The sequence below is a fragment of the Felis catus genome, chromosome A1 (assembly GCF_018350175.1).
Source record: "Felis catus isolate Fca126 chromosome A1, F.catus_Fca126_mat1.0, whole genome shotgun sequence".
Taxonomy (NCBI): domain Eukaryota; kingdom Metazoa; phylum Chordata; class Mammalia; order Carnivora; family Felidae; genus Felis; species Felis catus.
In genome coordinates, this window is record NC_058368.1 from 102862867 (window position 1) to 102886056 (window position 23190).

At 41.3% G+C, this 23190-nt stretch overlaps 3 long non-coding RNA genes across 3 annotated transcripts in view; 1 reads left to right on the top strand and 2 right to left on the bottom strand.

Moving 5' to 3' along the window:
- LOC111560609 overlaps nt 1-23190 on the bottom strand; it is a 285719-nt gene that overhangs the window by 73007 nt on the left and 189522 nt on the right. The gene's annotated exons all lie outside the window — the stretch shown is intronic.
- LOC123385630 lies at nt 2462-4633 on the bottom strand. Its single transcript, XR_006598537.1, has 2 exons — nt 4370-4633; nt 2462-2754 (listed from the first exon to the last, which is right to left on the bottom strand). It is a non-coding gene; the product is annotated as an uncharacterized LOC123385630 (long non-coding RNA).
- On the top strand, nt 4784-6489 carry LOC109501561. The gene is made up of 3 exons (XR_002159697.3): nt 4784-5199; nt 5627-6017; nt 6283-6489. It is a non-coding gene; the product is annotated as an uncharacterized LOC109501561 (long non-coding RNA).

A 23190-nucleotide genomic window follows, 5' to 3' on the forward strand; every position in this document is an offset into this window, starting at 1 on the left:
CTCTCCAAGGCAGAAGTAGCAAAAACAGCAGGAAAATGGCAAAGGAATACAAGCTTGTGCTGTTTCTGGAACACAGTGAGCTTGTGTCCACACTCTGGAGGTAGAAATTCTGCCTTAAGAAAAATATTCCACTACAGGGCTCTTTGTCTGCTTTCCAAAGCACACAAAAATGGATTAACTCGAAATGTAGGCACCCAAATGCCTGACACGGAGATGACCCTGATGAAAACGACTAAGCACAGAGTGAGAATATAGACGGGTCCTCAGGATTTGAAGAACAGTGACTCTGCACCTCCCCCCCGCCCCCCCCCCCCCCCCCGCGGGGGCATACATAACTCACAGTGGTGTTCTGGAGGGTTATGCTAGAAACACATGCCCTTCTTAGAGGGGTAGCTCCGCCCCCTTTTCTCCCAGTCATCAGTGTCTTTCTGAGATCAAGTAACAGACCAAGCTTTCAAAGAGGGTATACTTGCTTTGGTCAAAATTTGTTAAAAAGTAAACCGAGCGCAAAGGTCAGTGTTTTTACCATTTGCAGAGACAAGTTTATTTTTGGGCACACCGCTTCTAAATTTTTTTTTTTAATGCTCATTTATTTTTGAGAGAGACACAGAGGATGAGTGGGGGAAGGGCAGAGACGAGGGAGACAGAGATTCCAAAGCAGGATCCAGGCTCTGAGCAGAGCCCGTCTCGTGGCTCGAACTCGCAAACTGTGAGATCATGACCTGGGCAGAAGTCGGAAGCCCGACCCACTGAGTCACCCGGGCGTCCCTCAGGCACACCAATTCTAATCAACGCGCCGCAGCATGGTAAGAGACCTTGTCTTGGAAACCCCATCCAGTATCTTCCCATCAAATATATGCATTCACAAACCCATGTAATAACATGGCACGTTTTGTCCATGCTTTGGTGCCATTTGAGAGGGAGTTGGGAAGCAAGATATAGGAAATTTTTGGAAACACATTTTCATCCTTTCTATAAGGCCTTGCAGAAACAGAAATATTTCCCTGATGAACAAGCAGCGGGGGGCGGGGAGGGTTTGTTTTCCTCCAGTTGCTGCGAATGGATGAGGCTTTTTATGGGACTACTTGGAACACTCTTAGCTGACAGATGGAGCCAAGTGAGTTTTATTCTAGGTACGAGAGGATTTTCCCTTTCGAAGACGCACAGCACAAAGAGCAGTTGCAAACTCGCCCAACGAAAATCCACAGGACCCTTTGCAAATGTATTACAAAGGAGTTCCCAGAAAATGACAGGAAATTCACGGAGCATGACTAGCCCACTCATGTGACCTAGTATGATGCTTGCTAGAGCAATAGGGTGAAAAGGAAATTGTTTCCTTTCCTATATTTTAAGAACGTTCCCTTTTGGCAGGACATAATCTCTTAAAAATGATCTTGCTTTCAGAGAGCTACAAATATATCATTTAGGGCTTTTTGTATGAACGTGGGGCTGATAAATTTAGATACCAGGGATGGATTGCAGGTTTTTCATTACCATAAATCCCATGTCACATCAGCAGCATGATGGAAGCATTTTGATAGATAACATAAACTCATTAATCACCACTCTCTTAAACTAAGCACCACAGAAAGAATTTAAAATGTTCCACATTCCAACATTTGTGAATGCCTCCCCTTTTAAAACTGCCATCCTTTATTAGTTCATGCTGTTTAAGATAGCCGGAGTTAACTCCATGAAAAGAGACTGTGTATCAAGGGAAGAAAGAACTGGGAAGGGGGAGGGGGGAGGAAAAAGGAGGCAAGAAGATTAAATTCCATCTTAAATCCAAACACGGGCTAGATTGCATGCTAGCATTAACGTCTTCGTCCTCTTCCCAGAGAATGTTGGCAGACTTCCAATTTATTAAAACAACAATCCAATGCTGATCTTCTCTCTGTATACACAATTCAAGGATGGATCATTTACTCAAACAGAGTTGTTCACTGAGGTATAAAAGCAAAAATGCATTTTAGGAGAGGTTGTTTATGGCTATTGCGTCAAGCACTATACTGCCGGGCTTCGTACAAGTAAACCTGATCATTATTAAGTGAAAAGAGAAAGCCGCATTGTCATTCTAAAAGGAGTAAGCGCAAGTTATGTCCAGGCATTTAATGATACAGCTTAAGCTTGTGAAACTGTTCTAAAGAGAGGTGTGTGTTCCTCTGAAAAAAAATATTTTCACCTGCCAAACAGATGCATTCTGGGATGAGTATTCTCTTACAAAATGTCCACTGCGCCCCGTCCCCCCACCCCCCCACCCCCATTCCCGACACAATGCATCACAGGCTTTATTTCCCTGATGGGTTTTCCTACTGCACTTAACACTTAGAGAGTATCTGTGAACATTTAACCCTTTGGGCATGTATTTCACGATTCAAATGAAGTTTACCTGTTCACACATTCGTTGCCAATATATGGGTGTTTATAAAAGAAGAGTAAAGCAAACGCAGACTCGATCTTAGCAGAGGAATACGGTCATGTTTCTTTTGTCACATAAAATTATGTAATTCAACCAGCTCTTTTCAGGATCACAAGTTCTGCTGGGTACCCAAGGGCCGGGACAAATGTCAGACAAACGGACTTTACACTGGAAGACCCGTCTCAAGCAGCAGACCTGGTCTCAGGGAAAGCAGCCTGTTAAGTGGGCTTTGTTTCCAGGTAGCATTTTATAAATTTAAACAGTTGATAATGAGTGATCCTGAGTGGTGACTGACTGAATGGCCGTTGAACTTTGAAGATATGATTCAGCACACCCTGGGAGAACAGAGCACAATAACATTAAACACCAGATGGTATTTCAAAGCCTATCAGATACGCAGATTCCTTTTTCTTCTCAACAAAAGATCGGCAAGGCCTCCTGTCTAAAAAAAATAGTAATTAAAAAAAAAAAAAGGAAAAAAGAAAAAAAAATGAGAGAAGAAAAAGAAAAAGCCCATTAAGATAAATGGGATGATTTGGTTTTGTCTGGCCTGACTATTATAGGAAAGCCATCTGAATGGGTCATATTACAAACTAGACTCCAGATCAAAGGCAAGCTACTGCCGCGGTGGGTCAAACTGATCTGAACTGTGTCAACCAGATCAGCATGAAACCCTAAACTATGGCCAAGAAAACACGTCTTTCTCAAACAGAGACTGGACCACACCAATTAACCAAAGCATTTGCCTCTTTGCCTCAGTGGAAACCTGAGAGGGTTTCACTGGTCAGGCCACGGTGTGGACACACACGAGAGACTGGGATTCCCGTAACATCGCTTAGATGGTTGGGTTCACGAGTAAAATCATCGAACAGTCCAGCAAAGAAGTCACTCAAGAGCCGCTGCTCCCTTCGTAGGAGCATGTGATGTGGGTTAGAGAAGACTGAATTCACTCCAAGGAAATGACAGCTTGCGTGACTGAGTGTGCAGACGATGGTGTGGAAGGAAAGTGTGATGTTTGGTTTTAGGCGTCAACTTGGCTGGGCCACGGGGGCCAGAGGTTTGGTCAAATGTTATTCTGGATCTTTCTTTGAAGGCGATTTTTTGATGAGATTAAAATTTAAATCCATGAATGGTGAGCAAAGCAGAAAATCCTCTTCCAATGTGTGGAAGGGCTTAATAGAACACAGACTGACCTCTTTGAGGAAGAAGAAATGTCTGCCATCAGATGTGCTTTGGACAGAACTGTAACTCTTTCACACGTCCCCAGCCTACTGATCAACCCCATCAGATTTTTTTTTGGACTTGCCAAGGCCTCCACAATTGCGTGAGCCCAATTCCTTAAAGTAAATCTCTCTCTCTCTCTCTCTCTATATATATATATATATATATAAAGAATACATCACATTATTCTGTTTCTGTGGAAAGCCTTGTGTAATATGGAGAGATACAAAAATAATGAAACCTCCCAACACCTTCGCGTTTGAAAAATGAATTAGCTGGACTCAGTGATCTCAAAGATCTGCTCCAGGGCTAAGATTCTGGGCAAAGCTGATTGATTAGGGTAGTAAAATGTAGAGGTTAGGGCTCTGGCTCTGGAAAGAGACAGATCTAGTTTGGAATTTTGGCTTAGTCACTGACTAGCTATGTCATTTTACCCAAGTTCCTTAGGATTCTCAGGCCTCGGTTGTGGGTTGTTTTTTTTTTTTTTTCTTTTTTCCTTTTTTTCCCCAAGCCTCAGTTTTCTTAGTTGCAACATGGAACAGTAATATATACCTCTGTACAGATTAAAAAAAAAGGTGGACAAAAAATGAACAAAGATTTAAGGAATTACAAAAAAGGAACAGAGAGGTATAAACCACAAATGACACCTCGAAATTTCTTTGTGAGATCAGGAGGTTTGGTTATAAATCTCAGGTCATTCAAACACAGCAGAGATTGTCTTAAACTTACGGGCGCCTGGAAGATACAAAATCTTCTCAGAGCAATGACTCCACTGGGGGTCTCACCACATCCTCCCACCACCAGTGATTGGGGCTATTGTGGGAAACTTCATGAAAAAGCCATGGGCTTCTCAGAGAAGCTGGGCTCAGCATGGAAGAAGGTGGGGAGAGCCAGACAAGGTGGGTGGCTTAGGAACACAGATCTAAGAAGCATTCTGAGAAAACTGGCCTGCTCACAATGGAGTTCTTTTGTCCTCAAGAACTCTTCACTGATGTTCCATATCACTTACCTGGGTTAACAAATCTCTTATTTCTGTAATGAAGAGACCTCTTTGAAGATGAAGGGACTCTTTGGAATCCGCTTTTGTGAGGGCATTGAGGAGTTGACTATTTTGACTGGGAGATGCACTACCTTCAGAGGATAGAGTCCTTTGAAGGAGTGGAGGGTTGGTTTGGGTGGATGAAGGGAAAGAGGAGGGAAGGAGGTACTTAACACAGCTCCCGGATATGATAGGCATGTTGGCAGGAAGAGAAGACCTTAAGTGGTAGGAAAGGTTTATAGCAAGAACACGGGGAATGCCAATCCCTCACTCTATTTCAAACTTCTGCCCCAGGACTGGTCTGTGCTCTCTTCTGCCTCCTAGCTGTACATAGGCCCTGGGGCCAGGGTCCAATGGAGGTGATACCTACATTTCACACCCAACATGATGGATATAAGAAATAGAAAACAAATAGCAAGTGTTGGTGGGGATGTGGGAAAATTAGAAGCCTTGCACATGGCCGATGGCAATGTAACATGAAGCTGTGCTGTGGAAAACAGTCTGGAGTTTCCTTAAAATGGTAAGTGTAGAATTGCCATATGAGCTAGCAATTCTACCTCTACGTATATACCCCCAAAGAATCAAAAGCAGGTACTCAACACATACATGCACCCACATGTCTACAGCAGCACTATTCACAACAGCCAGAATGTGGAAACATCCCAAAGGTCCATTAATGTATAAATGGACAACTGTGGTATGTCCATTCAGTGGAGCATTATTCAGCTATAAAAAGCAGTGATACGATGTATATGAATCTTGAAAACCTGTCACTAAGTGAAAGGAGCCAGACATAAAAGGCCTCATCTTATATGGTTTCACTTCTCAGAAATATCCAGAATAGGTAAACCCATAGAGACAGAATGCAGAATATTGGCTACCAGGGATGAGGAAGAGGAAGGGATAGGGGAACAGCTGCGTCATGGGCATGCAATTTTCTTTTTAAGGTGATGAGAATGTTTTGGCACCAGATAGAGGCGGTTACACAGCGCTGTGGAGGTACCAAACGCGGCCGGAAGATTGATGTTATGTTATATAAATTTCACCTCCATTAAAAAAGAAACAAACAAAAAACTAACATCTGTGGAACGTCCTGGTGATAGCAGAAACAGAATCTGGAGAAACAGTGACGCACTCAGGTTTCCAGACAGACGACCATGGATACAAGTAGCCATAACAAATCTGATGAATTCGCCGCCCAAGTGAGCAAAAGAAGGGGTGCCAGCCTCTGTGCTGCCAGAAACCCCGTGTCCACACGTTTCTTGGTAGACATCCCTGAATATCATCGCAGGGCAAAGCAGCTTTGAAATCTGAAACCACTACTCAACAATGAACGTGGTATGTCTTTCCCTAGGCACAGTTTTTCACACAAAGACTGGAACAGCTCTCTTTGCTGGACCACTCCCTTCCTTCACTGACACTCTCTCGTCCCCAAACTACTTAATCAGGTTACATTAGGGACCTGTTTAGCTTGCCAGAGACGCCCACCGTCAAGTCCGATTTTAGCGGGGGCTGCAGGCATTGAAGGGTTTCTGTGGGAGCCAGTGGCCTAGTTTGAGGTGAATAATAAGCTCTTTACTTGACGCCCTATCTCTCTTTTCAGCTGGAAACAGTCTGCATCCTTTTCTCTTCCCGAGGTTGGGCCGAGGGAAATGCTACGTTCAGAAAAGATGATCGTGTCAAAACCCCCGGTGATTTCTAACGCTTGTGGAACACATTGCACAGGAGCAATTTAGACGACAAAGAGAGCACCCTTCGGTCCAGATTTACACTGTGTTCCTATTCACCGACACATCAGCAAACATTATAAATGCCTTGCCTGGGTAATGAATGGCTTCTGAGCGAGTTCCTGGGCTGGCAGCGGGTTTGAAATTCTATAGAGTCAGGCAAGGGGGAAGGTGACTAGGATAGAATTACGGGAAAGGATTAATGAGGGGGTGCTGGCTGAACATACTGCTCTACTGTTCTCTCCGTCGCTAGACTGAGGACTCACTGATTTTTGCCTCTAGGACTGTACTTTTATAACTTAAAACAAGCCTCTTTAAACAAATCTGCATCAGGCAATGTGTCAACACTTCATTGGTTTCAATAGAATTAGTTTTCTCAATGCTCTTTTCTGAAGCAATTTTTGTACTTGAAAATGCATTACAAGGAACATTTACTATAACTACAGTACAGCGATATAGAATATGACAAGGAGGGTTTTAATCAGTGCAAGCTACGACACCGACCACGTTCATGCTGATCCTCCCCCTTCCCCTCAGCGTCAGTGTTAATCAACCCAGGAACCTGAGGTTATTTTCACTGGTATTTGCTGTAAATAATAGCCAGGACCTTAATTGTATTTGCCCAGAATGAACGAGGCTAACAGCCTTCCAAAGACACCTCGGCAGGTTGTGATTTAATAGCCTTACGTAACTCAGGCCCTTACGCACCCCAAGCCAAATAAACCATAAGGTCGTTCTGCTAGCTGAGAGATAACATGCCAAAGCCTGAACAAAGTAGGGGAAACCACACGTCAGCACTCTGTCAGACCTGCCCCGGTCAAACTCAGAACACAGCTAGGAGCGGCCAAGACTTAGCCAAAAATTCAACATCCCCAATTCCTACACGTTCCGCAGGACACGCTCTCTTGGTAAGACGTCTGTAAATACGAGCGCATGAGGGTCTGCAAGATGGCCAAATAGCTCCTTGATACATCCTTCTCATCATCTCATCCTAACTGTGTGGTGTGCTTGCTTTCTTTTTTTTTTTTTAATTCTCTAAAAGGGAAATAGAGGAAGACTAGGGGCTTTCAAGTGCTCTAATAGTAAGAGATAGTGGATTCTATTATGAGAACCCATTTAACCTCGTTCTACTTCCATTTCACCTCTTTCTAAATGTGGCTGGCATAGAGATAAAAGGGCAGTGGCCGCTGTGTCTCTGATGCATCACAGTTCACACAGACAGAGATGTGGTGGCAGACAAATCCTACCAGACAAATGACTGTGTGTTAGGTGTCCCAAATATGTTCTTTTGGCCTTGCTGGGAACCAGAAGGAGAGAAAAATGGCTTCTCTCCTCCTTGTTCCCCCTGGGATGTCTCATCGAGTTATCTTCAAGAGATGCCGAGGACGTAACCAAAAGGGGAGTTTCGGGTCATAACGGCCCGGGGCAGGTTCCTCGTCTTTCCATTCTGCCAATTGTGGACACTTAGACGAAGTACTTAAACCTACCAAGCCTCGGTTTTGTCATCTGTACCACTGGCACAGGACCTAATTCCGGTTGCCGTGAAGATTACAGATAATGATGCCAGGATAGTAGATGCTCAACAAACGGTAGCGGACGGTATGGTTCTTATGGTTCTTGTGAAGAGTTCAACTGGGAACAATACCAGGCAGGCAACAATCAGTAAGGACCAATTAGTGGCTGGGTACCGTGCAAAGCCTGAGATTTAGTTCCTTAGACGATCTCACCGCTGTTAGGTAAGCAGGCGAGTATGTATGTGATTCCTATCAAAAGTGGTGAGTACCATCATCAAGATAGACACCGCATCCTGGTGGAGCAGGTGCATATGGCCGTGTTCTATATGAGACTCCTGTAGTAGAAAACAGTTTTCAACTCGAAGCAGGAGTTGAAACATGCGGAGCTCCTTCAAATCGTCTTACAAATAGTCTTACAAAGGACCGTTCCCCACAAATTAGGGTGTAGCTAACACACAGAGAATTGAATGAATGGATCTTTTTGCCTCCGTTTCATTCATTTCTTTTAAATCAAGATTTTATTGGTTCAGAGCAGCATGAGGTTCACAGAAAAATGGAGGGGAAAGTATAGGTATTTCCCATGTCCTGCCCGCCCCTGACCTGCTTAGCCTCCTCCATTATCAGCATCCACTCTCTTCATCACTTGTTACAAATGGTGAACCTATATGGACACACCATAATCACCCACAGATCACAGTTTACCTTACAGTTCAGTATTCTCACATATGGAGTGAAAAGTTACGTTAAAAAAGAATCCCATGACTTTGACTTGTGTTTAGCGTATAGTCACATGCATGGCTCTTTTCTATGCCACATTAATGTGGCAGAAAGTATAGTTTTGTTTGTTTTTTACTCATCTGAAAATTGAGTTGATTATAAGAAAGGAAAGAGGCTAGGTGCTATGATTCAATAGAAGCTTGAGAAAGAGAGGACAGAAGATCCTCATAAAAGTACATGTGGTCATCAAAACATGCACTCCCACTCTTTTCTACAAAAATCGTACTTGACTTGATATCCCCAAGAGGGCCTGGGATGGCCAGCTGTTTTGTGATTCTGTTTACCACCTTAAGGACTTTTGATCATGGTCACAGAATAAAAACTCAATATACAGAAATGTGTTGCATTTCTATACATTAATAATGAAGTAGCAGAAAGAGAAATTAAGAAAACAATTCCATTAACAATTGTACCAAAAATAACAAAATGCCTACAAATAAACTTAAGCAAGGAGGCAAAAGACCTGTACTCTAAAAACTATAAAATATTAATGAAAGAAATTGAAGATGACACAAAGATATTTGTTTGGAAAGATATTCCACGCTCATGAACTGGGAGAACAAATATTGTTAACATGTCTATACAACCCAAAGCAATCTATAGATTTAAGACAATCCCTATCACAATAGCAACAGCATTTTTCACAGAACTAGAAAAAAAATCCTAAAATTTATATAGAATCACAAAAGACTCAAATAGCCAAAGCAATCTTGAAAAATAAGAACAAAACCGGGAGTATCACAATGCTCAATGTCAAGATATACCACGAAGCTGTAGTAATCAAAAAAGTATAATACTGGCACAAAAATAGGCACAGAGAATAGAAAGCCTAGAGATAAACCCACAATTGTATGGTCAACTAATCTGTGACAAGGGAGGCAAGAATATGCAATGGAAGAAGATAGTCTCTTCAACAAATGGCGGTGGGAAAACTGGTAAGCAACGTGCAAAAGAATCAAACTGGACAACTTTCTTATACCAAACACAAAATAAACTCAAAATGGATTAAAGACCTAAATGTGAGATCTGAAACTATATAAATCCTAGAAGAGAGCATAGGCAGTAATTTATCTGACATTGGCCATAGCAACATTTTTCTATATATGTCTCCTGAGGCAAGGGAAACAAATGGCAAAATAAACTATGGGGACTATATCAAAATAAAAAGCTTTTGCACAGAAAAGAAACAATAAACAAAACTAAAAGACAACCTACTGCATGGGAGAAGATATTTGTGAATGATAGATCTGATAAGGGGTTAGTATCCAACATATATAAAGAACTTCTACAACCCAACATAAAAAAAAGTAATCCAATTAAAAATGGTCAACAGACATGAATAGATATCTCAAAGAAGACACAGATGGCCAAGAGATGCATGGAAAGATGCTCAACATCACTCATCAGGGACATGCAAATCAAAATGACAATGAGATATCAACTCACACCTGTCAGAATGATTAAAATAAAAAACTTAAGAAACAACAAGAGTTGGTGAGGATGTGGAGAAAAAGGGACCCTCATGTGCTGTTGGTAGGAATGTAAACTGGTACAGCCACTGTAGCAAACAGTATGGAGGCTCCTTAAAAATTAAAAACAGAATTACTGTATGGTCAAGTAATTCTACTACTGGGTACTTACCCAAAAAATACAACTACAATGCTACTTGAAGGGATATACACATTCCCATGCTTGTTGCAGCATTATTTATAATACTCATCTTATGGAGGCAGCCTGTGTCCATTGATGGATGAATGGGTAAAGAATAGGTGGTAAACACACACACACACACACACATACACACACACACACACACACACACACACAGACAATGGAATATTACTCAGCCATAAAATTAAATCTTGCCATTTGCAACGTAGATGGATCTAGAGGATATAATGCTAAGTGAAATAAGTCAGAGAAAGAAAAATGCCATGAGTTCACTCCTAGGTGGAATTTCAGAAAAAAAATGAATAAACAAAGAAAACAGAGACAAATAAAAAAATAGAGTTTTATTTTATTTATTTTTTTAAGTGGACTTTTAACTATAGAGAAGAAACTGATGGTTACCAGAGGGAAGGTTGTGGGGGGATGGGCGAAATGAATGACGGGGGTTAAGAATATATTCATGTGATTAGCATTTAGTAATGCGTAGAATTCCTCGATTACTATATTGTATACCTGAAAGTAATATAAAACTATATGTTAATTATACTGAAATTTAAAAAAAATTGCAAACCCCATTTCCTCTCTCTTCCCTGCTTACCTTTTCACCATAATACTACCTATTTACTTATTTTACATATTCTTTGTTTCTCCTGCTAGATTGCACGCCCCATGAGGGTAGGCATTTTGCCTTTTTTTTCCCCTTGGAAATCTCTGGTTTCCAGAACAGAAACATTTGGGCACATGGAGCATTTGGGTGTTAAGGTCTGTTGAATGGTTGATAAATTACAGATTTATGTCTGAGTTATAAAAAGCAAAGCTTAGAGAATGGTCCTGAATGAGAGGGTTGGAACAAGGGGATTGAAACTGCTCTGCATATCTAAGTACCAGGGAAGTTCCTCTGGAGAGAAACAGAACAGGGAGAAAACTACATTTAGATAAGAGAAGATTGGGAAAAAGAGTCCCTTGGGGGTATTTTCAGCCTTTAGTCTTTTGTTCACCATGGAAACCTAGGATGTGCCTACACATAGTGTTCCTGTTCTCAGCATGTGACCCACCACACGATCTCTGTCCCATCTTACTGGACTTGAGAAAGGCACCTGACTTGAGGGACCAAGACAGAGATTTCCTGGCATAGACGATGGTCAGTGAATGCTGATGTCTGATTTTCTTTTTATTTTTTTTTTTTACTACAAAAATTTTTTTAAACGTTTATTCATTTTTGAGAGAGAGAGAGAGAGAGAGAGAGAGAGAGAGAGAGAGAGAGAGAGAGAGGGAGAGGGAGAGAGACAGAGTGCAAGTGGGGGAGGGGCAGAGAGCTAGGGGACACAGAATCCGAGGCAGGCTCCAGGCTCTGAGCGGTCAGCACAGAGCCCAATACGGGGCTTGAACTCACGAACTGTAAGATCATGACCTGAGCTGAAGTCGGACGCTTAAAAGACTGAGCCGTCTGGGTGCCCCACTGGTTGCTGATTTTCAGTTTGAAATTGTACCTTGTACTGTGATGTAATGAGCTTGTCCATTTCACATCTCACTACATAGTGGGACACACAATAGCAAATTCAAGCTGAGAACATTACAAATGATTTATTTACAAATTATAAAAGACAGAGTTGAGGGAAGAGCAAAATTAAGGGAGAAAGAAAACATGAAAGAAGAGGTGAGACCTTGAAACTAAACTTAGGTTCCATATTCGAGTGTTAGAGAATATGGAAAAAAGGCCAAGAGAAAATTACAAAAAACAATGGAAGAAAATTTATTATTGTACCAAAAAGACGAGACTCTTCATTTTAAATGGATTCAAGTGTGGCCATATGATCTAGACACTGGGTCATGGAATTTTGGTAAACCAACCTCGTGGCAAGACTCTAAAAGTTTAAAGAAGAAAAAAGTCCTGTGAAGTTTGAAAAGAAAAGAGGGGGAAAAACCCTAAGTAATAGGAAGGCATTAAATAAAAAAAAATGGTGGAATTAGCCTATGCATACAAGGGAAAGAAATGCCAGAATGTTAGCTGGGGAGCATGGAAAACAGTGAGTCCTAACTAGTACAAGGTGGACTCCAAGACTGACACCAGGAAGAATGAAGTGGGTTCACTCAATTGCTGCAAAAAGCTAGAAAGTCTTACTGAAAATAATGAGGAAGGGGTATGACAATACCGATGGACGGAAAACGTTGTCAAGGAAAGACGTGGTCAAATGTGATGCAAACTGAGATTCGGCATGATTTTGAGATACTGATGGAATCTAAAAAAAAAAGGATCCGTTTGACCTCATCGCAGAAGCATGTTCCTTCAGCCCCCCTACAATTCATCACACTGGATCAGTAGAAGCGGAAACAGAATCTGACCATACAACAGGGCTTTTCTGGAGAAAAATACGTTTTCATTGTCATGTACTAACCATATTTTCCAACATCAATATCAACCTATTAACAGAGCATGGAGGAACTGCTTGCAATGTGGAACAGAGCCTAAAAGTCATCAGGTATTATGACCTTAAAGCAATGGGATAGCTGACAAAAGACAGTGGATGGGTATACAAGGGAGGCGCGGAGAGTTACAGAACCTGCACTTATATGCTGAGATTAAGAGGTGCCCTTGCAGTTTGATGGGAAGGGATACAGAGTTTTAGGCGTATCATTTATATTCTCAGCTATAATGGATAGAATCCCCCCACCTACCACAGGACACAATGACCAAAAATTGGGGAAAAGAGGAGGAGGGGATTGCAGATAGGGGACGTGAAAGTGAGCTAATCGTCATCTGTCATGGTAGAACATTCAAAGAAAATGTTCAAAATTCACAAAGTAGGAAATGGAATGGTATTTATTACTTATGGCTGCATAAACATTTCCCCCGTAACTCAGACGTTTAAAACAGTAAACACTGATTACCTCTGCGTACCCTGAATTTGAGCAGGTTGGCTGGGGAGTCCTGGTCAGTTTCTCATGAGGTTGCCATCATTCTAAGGCTTGAGTGGGGCTAAAATTCACTCTCAAGATGGCAGGAGGCCTCCCTTCTCTCCACAGGGCTACTATAGTGTCCTCATGATAGAGAAGCTGCTTCCTCCGAGTGATCCAAGAAACCAATAAAAGTTGACCCCTGAACAATACGGGTTTGAACTCTGTGGGTCAACTTATACCCGGATTTGTTTATTTTACTGTTTATTTAATTTTGAGAGAGAGAGAGAGCACAAGGCAGGGAGGGGCAGAGAGAGAGTGGGGGACACAGATTCCGAAGTAGGCTCCAGGCTCTGAGCTGTCAGCACAGAGCCCGATGCGGGGCTCAAACCACCTATGGACCGTTAGATCATGACCTGAGCCAAAGTCAGACACTCAACCAACTGAGCCACCCAGGCTCCGTTGCAGATTTTAACAATTTTGATAAATACAGTACAGTACTGTAAGTGTATTTTCTCTGCCTTATGATTTTCCTAATAGCCTTTTCTTTTCCCTAGAATACATGTAACATACCGAATATAAGGTAATCAACTATTTACGTAATTGGGAAGATTTCTGGTCAACAGCAGGCTATTAGCAGTAAGTTTTGGAGGAGTCAAAAATTATGTGTGGGTTTTCTTCTATGCAGGAAGCCTCTAATCTCCACCGTTGTTCAAGGGTCAGCCGTATTACCTAGCCCCAGAAATCACATGTTGCCACTTTTGCAATATCCTATTAGTCACATAGCTTATTCTTTCTAGAAGTGGATCTCACAAGAGCATGAATGTCAGCAAGTGAGGATCATTGGCAGCCATCTTGGGAGCTGGCTACCACAAGAGGTATGAGCCTATTATTTAGAGATGTGGAGTAAATATTAAAAGCACAAAACAGAGATATGGTTAAGTTTTTGGGGTACTATTTGATTTCTTTCTATATGTACATATCAGCTTGATTAAAAATAGTTCTAGGAATTTTTGAAAATGTAGAAAAATATGAAGCAATAAATATTACCAATAATAGTTTTCTACAGACACTGCTCACATTTTGCTTTTCAGTCACTGTTTTCTTTTTTTTTTTTTTTTAATTTTTTTAATGTTTTTATTTATTTTTGAAGGAGAGAGAGAGACAGCATGAGTGGGGGAGGAACAGAGAGAGAGGGAGACACAGAATTCGAGGCAGGCTCCCGGCTCTAAGCTGTCAGCACAGAGCCCGATGTGGGGATCAAACTCATGAACCATGAGATCATGACCTAAGCTGAAGTCGGACGCTTAACTGACTGAGCCACCCAGGCGCCCCATGTTTTCATATCAAAGCATATATATGTATAATAAGCATAAGTAAAATAATAAATTTCATTCTCTAAAGATGATTTGAAAACTATTGCTCTTATATGAAGTACAATAATTATATGTATTCATTTTGAAATGTTTAGAAAATCATCCACAGAGCCATCATTCATCTAGAACTGCTAACTTTCGAGAGAGTATCTTAGACTCCTTCTCGCTCTCTCAGTCCAGATATATATCTTGTGTAAAGTGGGAGCATTCTGGAAAACCTGACCGTAATGGCTATATTTTATTCCATTAGAAAGGTCTATCATAATTTATCCTCCTGTTATGGGACATTAACTGCTTCCAATTGTTATTATAAGAAGTATTATATTATTATATAGCAGTCGTAGTGTACATCTCTTATTTCTATTGGGTAAATTCTTTTTTTTATTTAAAAAAAATTTAATGTTTTTTTAATTTTTAAGAGACAGGGAGAGATAGAGCATGAGCTGAAGAGGGGCAGAGAGAGAAGGAGACACAGAATCTGAAGCAGGTTCCAGGCTCTGAGCTGTCAGCATAGAGCCCGACACGGGGTTCTAATCCATGAACCATGAAATCATGACCTGAGCTGAAGCTGGATGCTTAACTGACTGATCCACCCAGGCGCCCCTCTACTGGGTAAATTCTTAAAAGTAGAAAGACTCTGATGAAGTTTATGAATATTTTGAAGGACGTAGAAAAAAAAAAGCAAACTTTCCTCCTGAAACCTGTGGACACGTACAGTACAGTGTATGAGAACACATGTCCCACCACACCGTTGCTGACTTTTGTGCTGTTATCAATACATATTGTTTGGAAAAATGAGTGATTCCCTAAGGACAACTTGAGCCAGAGAAAGGAGTTAGGTTCCAGTTTTCAGATGCAGAAGGGAAAAATCAAGCAGAACAACAAACAACAAAACTCTTAACCCGTTGGGCTGCCCCAGTGGAAATCACCAGAAGTACATATAGGGGGCATCTATTTGACGCCTTCTGCATCATTATTTAATAATCCCTCCTTTGCACAGTGGACTCTTTCCATTTTCCCTACTCTCACGCTCATAAACTCTTAAATTACATTTACCTTTACTGGGATATAAAGGTCAGATGTAATTTACCTAATAGAACCAGTTGATGGAAATCTATACAGTGGAAGAGATATTAGTCTTGAAAAACGAAGAACATTTTGTCCCTGCCTCTGTGCTGCTCTCAGCATGTTTTAAATACGACCCAGCATTTGTTAATGGATACCACATGTCACCATCTTTAAATGACCTTATCCATCTTATCATCACAATTTCGAACTAAGAAAAAAAAAACCCCACCACCAAACGATCCTGAATGATACTGCTTGTCATGTTAGCTTGTCAGCAGCCTTGACATGGTCAGTAATTCTTACAGATATTTTATCATTTACTGGATTACAATGAAAATAGAAATCTCTGGAAAAATCTCTCGCTCAAATTTTGTCTTCTTGGCTCTCCATATAAAGATAGTGACAAGAAAGAAATTATTTGATTAATTTCATTCTCCTAGATAAGCAAATCTGATCATTCCCACCTGGGATTGGATCAGGAGACCTGTGTTCACATTTCCGGCTCGACTGCTCATGAGCTTTGCCCCTTCAGAGGGACCCCCAGTGCCCCCTCTTGCTCTCCGTTGATCAGATGAGGCCAATAATGTCTTTCTTAGCTAATGCTTGGAGCTTAAGGATCGAATATATTTTTAAACCTTCATTTATTTTTTTATTTTTTATTTTTTATTTATTTATTAAAAAAATTTTTTTTTAATGTTTATTTTTGAGACAAAGAGAGACAGAGCATGAACAGGGGAGGGTCAGAGAGAGAGGGAGACACAGAATCTGAAACAGGCTCCGGGCTCCGAGCTGTCAGCACAGAGCCGGACGCGGGGCTCGAACCCACGGCCGCGAGATCATGACCTGGGCTGAAGTTGGACGCTCAACCGACTGAGCCACCCAGGCGCCCTTAAACCTTCATTTAGTAAGTATTATGCTGGTAGTAGGAGTCAAGAGTGCAATGCAGATCTCACAATTTTTTAAGAAATTATTTCTTGGGTTAGCTCAATTTTTTAAGAAATTATTTCTTGGGTTAGCTCAATTGTTTCGAATTATTAGTAACAAGCCAATAGGACTGGAGCCAGTTTGCTGAATGCCACCAATTTTTGCGGCTTTTGATCTATATATACTCTTTTGTTATTTTAAGAATTTTAACAATGATTCAACTAATGGTATAAAAATCCTTAAAATGATAACATTTTATGAATGATATGCTTTATCTTTCTGGTCTCGTGTAAGGGTCTCACTGCTCCCCTCTAATATATTTTATCTACATTTGAACAACCCAGGGCTTTTTAGCCAGTTGACTAAAGAGACGGACAACTTTTTTTTTAATGTTTCAAACAGTTAACGTTTATCAAATCGCAGCATTTCACTCAGAATTGGTAATTTTCGCAGTGAATTTACAAAGCAACACTAAACAATGAAACATCAAATTATATACGAATATAAGTACCCAACAGGATCTTCTAGAAGTCTGCCATTTCCTTTCTTTCACGGACAAATTCCAGCAACCCAATCAATCCTATCATTGTCCCAAAAGAATATAGCTGATTTCTCTGTGTGACAACATCAATGCTGCCTTTAGTACCTACACAAATGCTTTTTAAAAAGCCAGAATGCTCCAAAGGCATTAATTGCCAATATGGAATTTCATAGAGATTCTCTAGAGCAGATCCCACAGAGTAATACCATACACCCACAGGTAACGAACCTACTTCCCTAAGAGGCAGTTTTGCTACCTTCTCTTTCTAGAGCTGCTATTTGTTGATCTTACTGGTCTGCTCAGGGGCCTTACCTTATTCTTACTTCTAACAACTTATTGCCTAAAAGGAGTCCCGCTCTTCAGTTTCATTTACCCTGTGAGTAGTAGGGATTTAGGTGGACAGAGTGATGTCGTGTTGGTCCCGTGTGCCGAGGTCCCGGCAAGGACCTGCCAGACCTTCCCATTCTACATCTCCACACTCCGTGGCCTTCTCTTGACCCAGCTTTGACTTCAAAACTGAGCTGAGACTTTCTTTTCGTTTCTGCTGGAGCAATCCTAACTTTGTGCGGGACTAAGGATGCTTCTTCCTCGGTAAGTAAACACACTGACATGTGAAAAAGAACATACGTTTGAAGAACTGTTACCATCAAATATGCTGAGATATGAGTAGTCTCACTGGCAGGAGGTTAAGCTGCTGATTCGTACAAGAAATAAGGATGGGGCCACATTGCAAGAACTTGTCTTCCACCCCTGGGCATTGGTTGTCCATTCAGCTTGTGGCCTGAATCTCACTGGGGCCAATATCGGGGCTCTCTGAGCCCGGCCTAAGAAAGGTTGGTCTTGCCTCCTCAAAGGCTAACTGGCTACGGGACGTGAGTTGGAATGCGAGGAGCAGAGAGAATTGCTGGGAAAGCCTTTCAGAGTCTGGGGCCCAGGTAACGTGGAATCAGTAGTGATCTTGGAGAAAAACGAGGAGAAATGGGGGCCCGGAACAAGACACACATATAAATCGACAGGCCTCAGCAAATGATTAGAGGTACAAAAGGGGCCCAAAGAAGAAGAGGCTCAAAAGTGATTCCTACGTTTTGAACCTGGCTACTGGCGAGAGCAACACTGAAAACTGGTGAATCACATGGGATGGGATCGTGGGAGATCCAACGTTTTGGGTTCAGGCACAGTGAGTTTGATGTGTCAGTGGTTAGCAAATACCTGTGGTCTATAAATAAAAAACACATTATTTATATTTAGATTTCAACTTTTTGGCTTACGATAGTCCATCACCACAGGCTAAAAATGTTCGGATGTTTATTTTCTTCTGCGCGCTTTCCTGGGCTTATCAGGTTTTTTTGCCAAATCGAGGCATCTGCAGCTTAAGGATACAAGTTGCTCATCCAAAGTAATGTCAGATTTCGGAATGTATGATTTCCAGAACTTCAGTACTAACATCACCCAGATGTTGTAAAGCTGTGGTGTTAAATTCACCCAGATGTCTCTGATTGCATCTAGCTCATCTCAAGTTCTTTGCTCATCTTGTGTGTTCTGTTCATTTAATCTGCTATAAATCAGCGTAGCTTTGAATTTTTTTTTTAAAGGAAGTTTGAGGAGATTCAATGATATGAATGTGGAGAGAGTATAGACATCGTAAAGATATTCTTAGGTCTCGAAACAAAACAAATCCGTGAGTATGGGCCCATCAGTGGACTCTGGGACGGAGAGGACGCTCAGGGACAATCTGGTTCAATTCTTTCGTTTTACGGATGACAAAACTTCGGTTGTGAGGATTTAGAAGATTTCATGAAGACAGAACAAGATAGCGGCAGAGCTGGCGTTAGATAGCTGTAGTATCTGGTTCAGGATTACGTAAGTGGATTGTGAAAGCTGTGCTTTTGTTTCTTTGTTTTGCATTTAAATGAAAGCAAACTGTATGGAGAGTAGAATCGCTCTTACATTTTTGAAATTTTTTTTAAATGTTTGTTTTTGAGAGAGAGAGTGAGACACAGAACCTGAGCAGGCTCCAGGCTCTGAGATGATGCGGGGCTCAAACCCATGAACCGCGAGATCATGACCTGAGCTGACGTCGGACGCTTAACCGACTGAGCCACCCAGGCATCCCCTGAGATCAACCCTTCTACAGCCCATGTTTCTTCATGATGGACAATGTCTTTATAAGCTAGCTGGCATCTGTAATGTGTTCTTCTGAAGCAGGAAAGGTGTATCTACAGTTAAACTTGTACCTAAAGCCAGGTTTGCATTTCCATCAACTAACAAATACGTTCCGCCTTCTTCCATTAAAAAATATATTTTGTTCATACATACATATATGTATATATGTACACAAAAGCTTCATTTGGTCCCACATTCGCTACCAGCTCCAGTCCTATTTTTTTGTTTTCCTTCCCAGCAAGTCTCTTACAGAAGATGTGTCTACACTCACTCCCTGCAACTTCTCATCACCCATTCTCTCTCTCTTGTTCTCATTAAGGCAAAATTTACATAACAAAGTGCACCACTGTAAGGCCGACAATTCAGTGGTGTTGAGTACATTCAGAATTTGTGCAGCCACCTCCTATGTCTGGTTCCAGAAACACTTCATCAGCCCCCAAGGAAACCCTGAACCCATTAACAAGTTGCTCCCCATTTCCCCCCATCCCCCAGCCATTGGTGTTCTTTCTGTTTCTCTGTACTTACCTATTTTGGGTATTTCATGTAAATGAAATCATAAAAAACGTGATTTTTTTTTTTATGTCTGATTTCTTCCACTTAGCATAATGTTTTCCAGTCTCATCCACATTGTAGCATGGATCTGTACTTCATTCCTTTTTTGGAGTTCAATAAGATTCTATTGTTCTATCACTGTCTTAAAACCACTCCAAATGCTTTTGTCTCACCATTTTCAAACATGCTCTTATCAAGCTTACCAGTGACGACTAAGTCTCTAAATCCAATGATAAAGTTTGTCTTTATTTAACAAGATTTCTCAGCAACATGGAGCATAGCTGACACTCTTCTCCTTTAACTGAATTCTTTGCTTGGGTTCTAGGGGAACACACTTTCCCCCTTTTCTTCTTGGGTCTTTAGGCATTTCAATGAATCCTTTGTGGATTACTTTTTATCTTTTAAACCTTTACATGGAGTGCTTCGGGGTTCTCTGGCGAACCTTCCTTCTTGATTTACTTGGTGGTTATTCATTTAATAGCACTGCTGACGTTTAATTTTCAGAAAAGGCAAAATCATGACTTTCATGCAAATCTATAACACATACATCTCATATTTTATTCCCCTCATTAATTAACAAAGGAGTGAAGATACTAAAGCCAGTTCAAAGAACACCTGAGGAGCTACTGACCATTTAGGAAAGGAATGTGTTGTAAAATAAAGAATGTGTATGTTTTTTGCCCTGGGTCCAGAGAGGAAGCTTTCAGTGCTTGGAATCTCCCAACAGGGGAGCCTTTTGTTAGTGATGGTGAGCCCCTGGAACCACACCTGAGTTTATGCTAGTGAAGAGACTCCAGTTAGGCTCCTAGGTAATTCTCAGATGGAGGCTGGCCATTCCTGAACATTGGGGCTTTGAGCTGGATGATAACAGCCCGACCTCCAGGGAAAGGGAGGCAGCTAGAAACTGACTTTATGGCCAATGCTCCAATTCATCATGTCTGCGTAATAAAAACTCTGAAAACCAAAACTTGGGGAAGCTTTTCTGGTTAGTGATATACATCCATACGACACATCCTGAGGATATGGAAGCACAGTGACACATCCTGAGGATACGGAAGCTTCGCATTTGGGACAACCCATGTGTTTCTTCATCTGGCTAGTCCTGATTTATGTTCCTTATGATAAAACTGCGGTTGTAAATACGATACGACCCTGAGTTTTGTGAAGTGCTCTGGCAAATTATTATACATACGGATGGAATGGGAACGTCCAAGTTTGTAGCCAGTTGGTCATAAGTTGGGAATCCCAGAGCTTGAGACTGTGATAACTCAAATAGTGTCAGAGTTACACTGCGGAACGTTAAGACAGAGCTTGAGACTGTGATAACTCAAATTGTGTCAGAGTTACACTGCGGAACGTTAAGACAAGCTTTCAGGATTATATACAAAACAGATTAATGTTTTATAGGGTTAAAAAAGCCCATAGTTTTCTGCTGGACAGAAATTATTTGTACTGCTACCAAACAAAATTGTATAAATTAGCATGAAATTTCTGGAGCTTAAAACAAAATCTTAACACTCTTTAGAATCAGGGCTACCGGGGCGCCTGGGTGGCTCAGTCGGTTAAGCGGCCGACTTCGGCTCGGGTCACGATCTCACGATCCGTGAGTTCGAGCCCTGCGTCGGGCTCTGTGCTGACAGCTTGGAGCCTGGAGCCTGTTTCAGATTCTGTGTCTCCCTCTCTCTGACCCTCCCCCATTCGTGCTCTGTCTCTCTCTGTCTCAAAAATAAATAAACGTTAAAAAAAAAAACTATTTAGAATCAGGGCTACCAACATTTTATTTCCAGCTTGCAAGCAACTCCTGATCTTTAGGCTAGGACTGCCTGTTGTCTAAGAAGCGTGGAAACACAAGACAAGCAGAACTGAAATGTCAACTTCTTGCTCCAAACATGCTTGATTTATACTTTTACCCAACTCTGAATGGCCTATTGGGTCCTTTGCATTGCTCATCTGTGGCTTCTTTCCTTCTATCCCATTTCATAGCCAATATGGCAGCAAATCCTGCTGGGTTCTATCTTCTAACGTCTTCCCGAATTTGACCAGTTCCCACCACTGTCTTTGCTAATATGTTGGTATAATGCACTATCACCTCCTGTTGATGATAGCACCACACTTCCAGTTGGTCTCCCTGATTTCTACTCCCATATCCTTGAGTTTACTTTCAATATAGCAGTTGTATAATCCTATTAAAACACAAACCACGGGCACCAGTTGGCTGAGCGTCCGACTTCGGCTCAGGTCATGATCTCGCTATTTGTGAGTTCGAGCCCTGCGACGGGCTCTGCACTGACAGCTCAGAGTCTGGAGCTTGCTTCGGATTCTGTGTCTCCCACACTCTCTGCCCCTACCACATTCTCTCTCTCTCTCTCTCTCTCAAAATAAATAAACCTTAAAAAAAAACACCACACAAATCTGAGCATGTCAAACCCTGCAAATGCTTCCTGTCTCAACAGAGTGAAAGCCCAGATCCTTACCATAGTCCATAAGGGCTTGTGTGAACCAATCCTTTGTTAGTTCTCTATCTTTCTTCCCTGCCATTCTCTGTCTTGTTCTCTTGAAACCAGCCACTTGGCCTTTTTTGGGGGGGGGGTCATAAATATGCCATGTGTTCACTCTTACTGACCTCTTACTAAAACACTCTTCTTTCATGGTTTGTACCCTCATCTCTTTTAAGTCTTTGCTCAAATGTCACTTTGGTAAGGTATCCTCTGACCACCATATTGAGAACTTCATCCTCGGTCCCCACTCTTCCTACCCTGCTCCTTCCTCTGAATTATTTTTCCTTAGAGCATTTATCATCATGCAACATGATACGTAATTTGCTTATTTTGTTCATTGTGTATTCCATTGAAGAGAATATAAGCTTCATGCAGGCAAGGATTTTTTTTTTTAATTTGTTTGTTTTATTCACCAAAGTATCCCTAATGCCTAGAACAGTTCCCGGCACACTGGAATTCACAAAATATTTGTTAAATAATGAATTGTGACATATTGATATTACTGAAAACTGAAGAAATACATCACTAGCAATTTTATATGCAAATAAAAGCTGTCGATCATAGTAGTTTTGGGTAGCTATATAGTTTTCTTCCATGGTTTGGAATTGATTTAAGAGGCAGCTTGTGAGCCATTAATAATGTCATTTTAATTACTCTATAGTTACAGCTCATTTTGGATCCCAAACTGAATTACCCATCTTGAACAGCACCTTATTCATCAGACTTGGCTCTGATAATGACATGGTGATAACAGCCATTTGTTATTTTCCATAATCTTTTCCTTAGTCAATAATTTTTTATTTGCAAG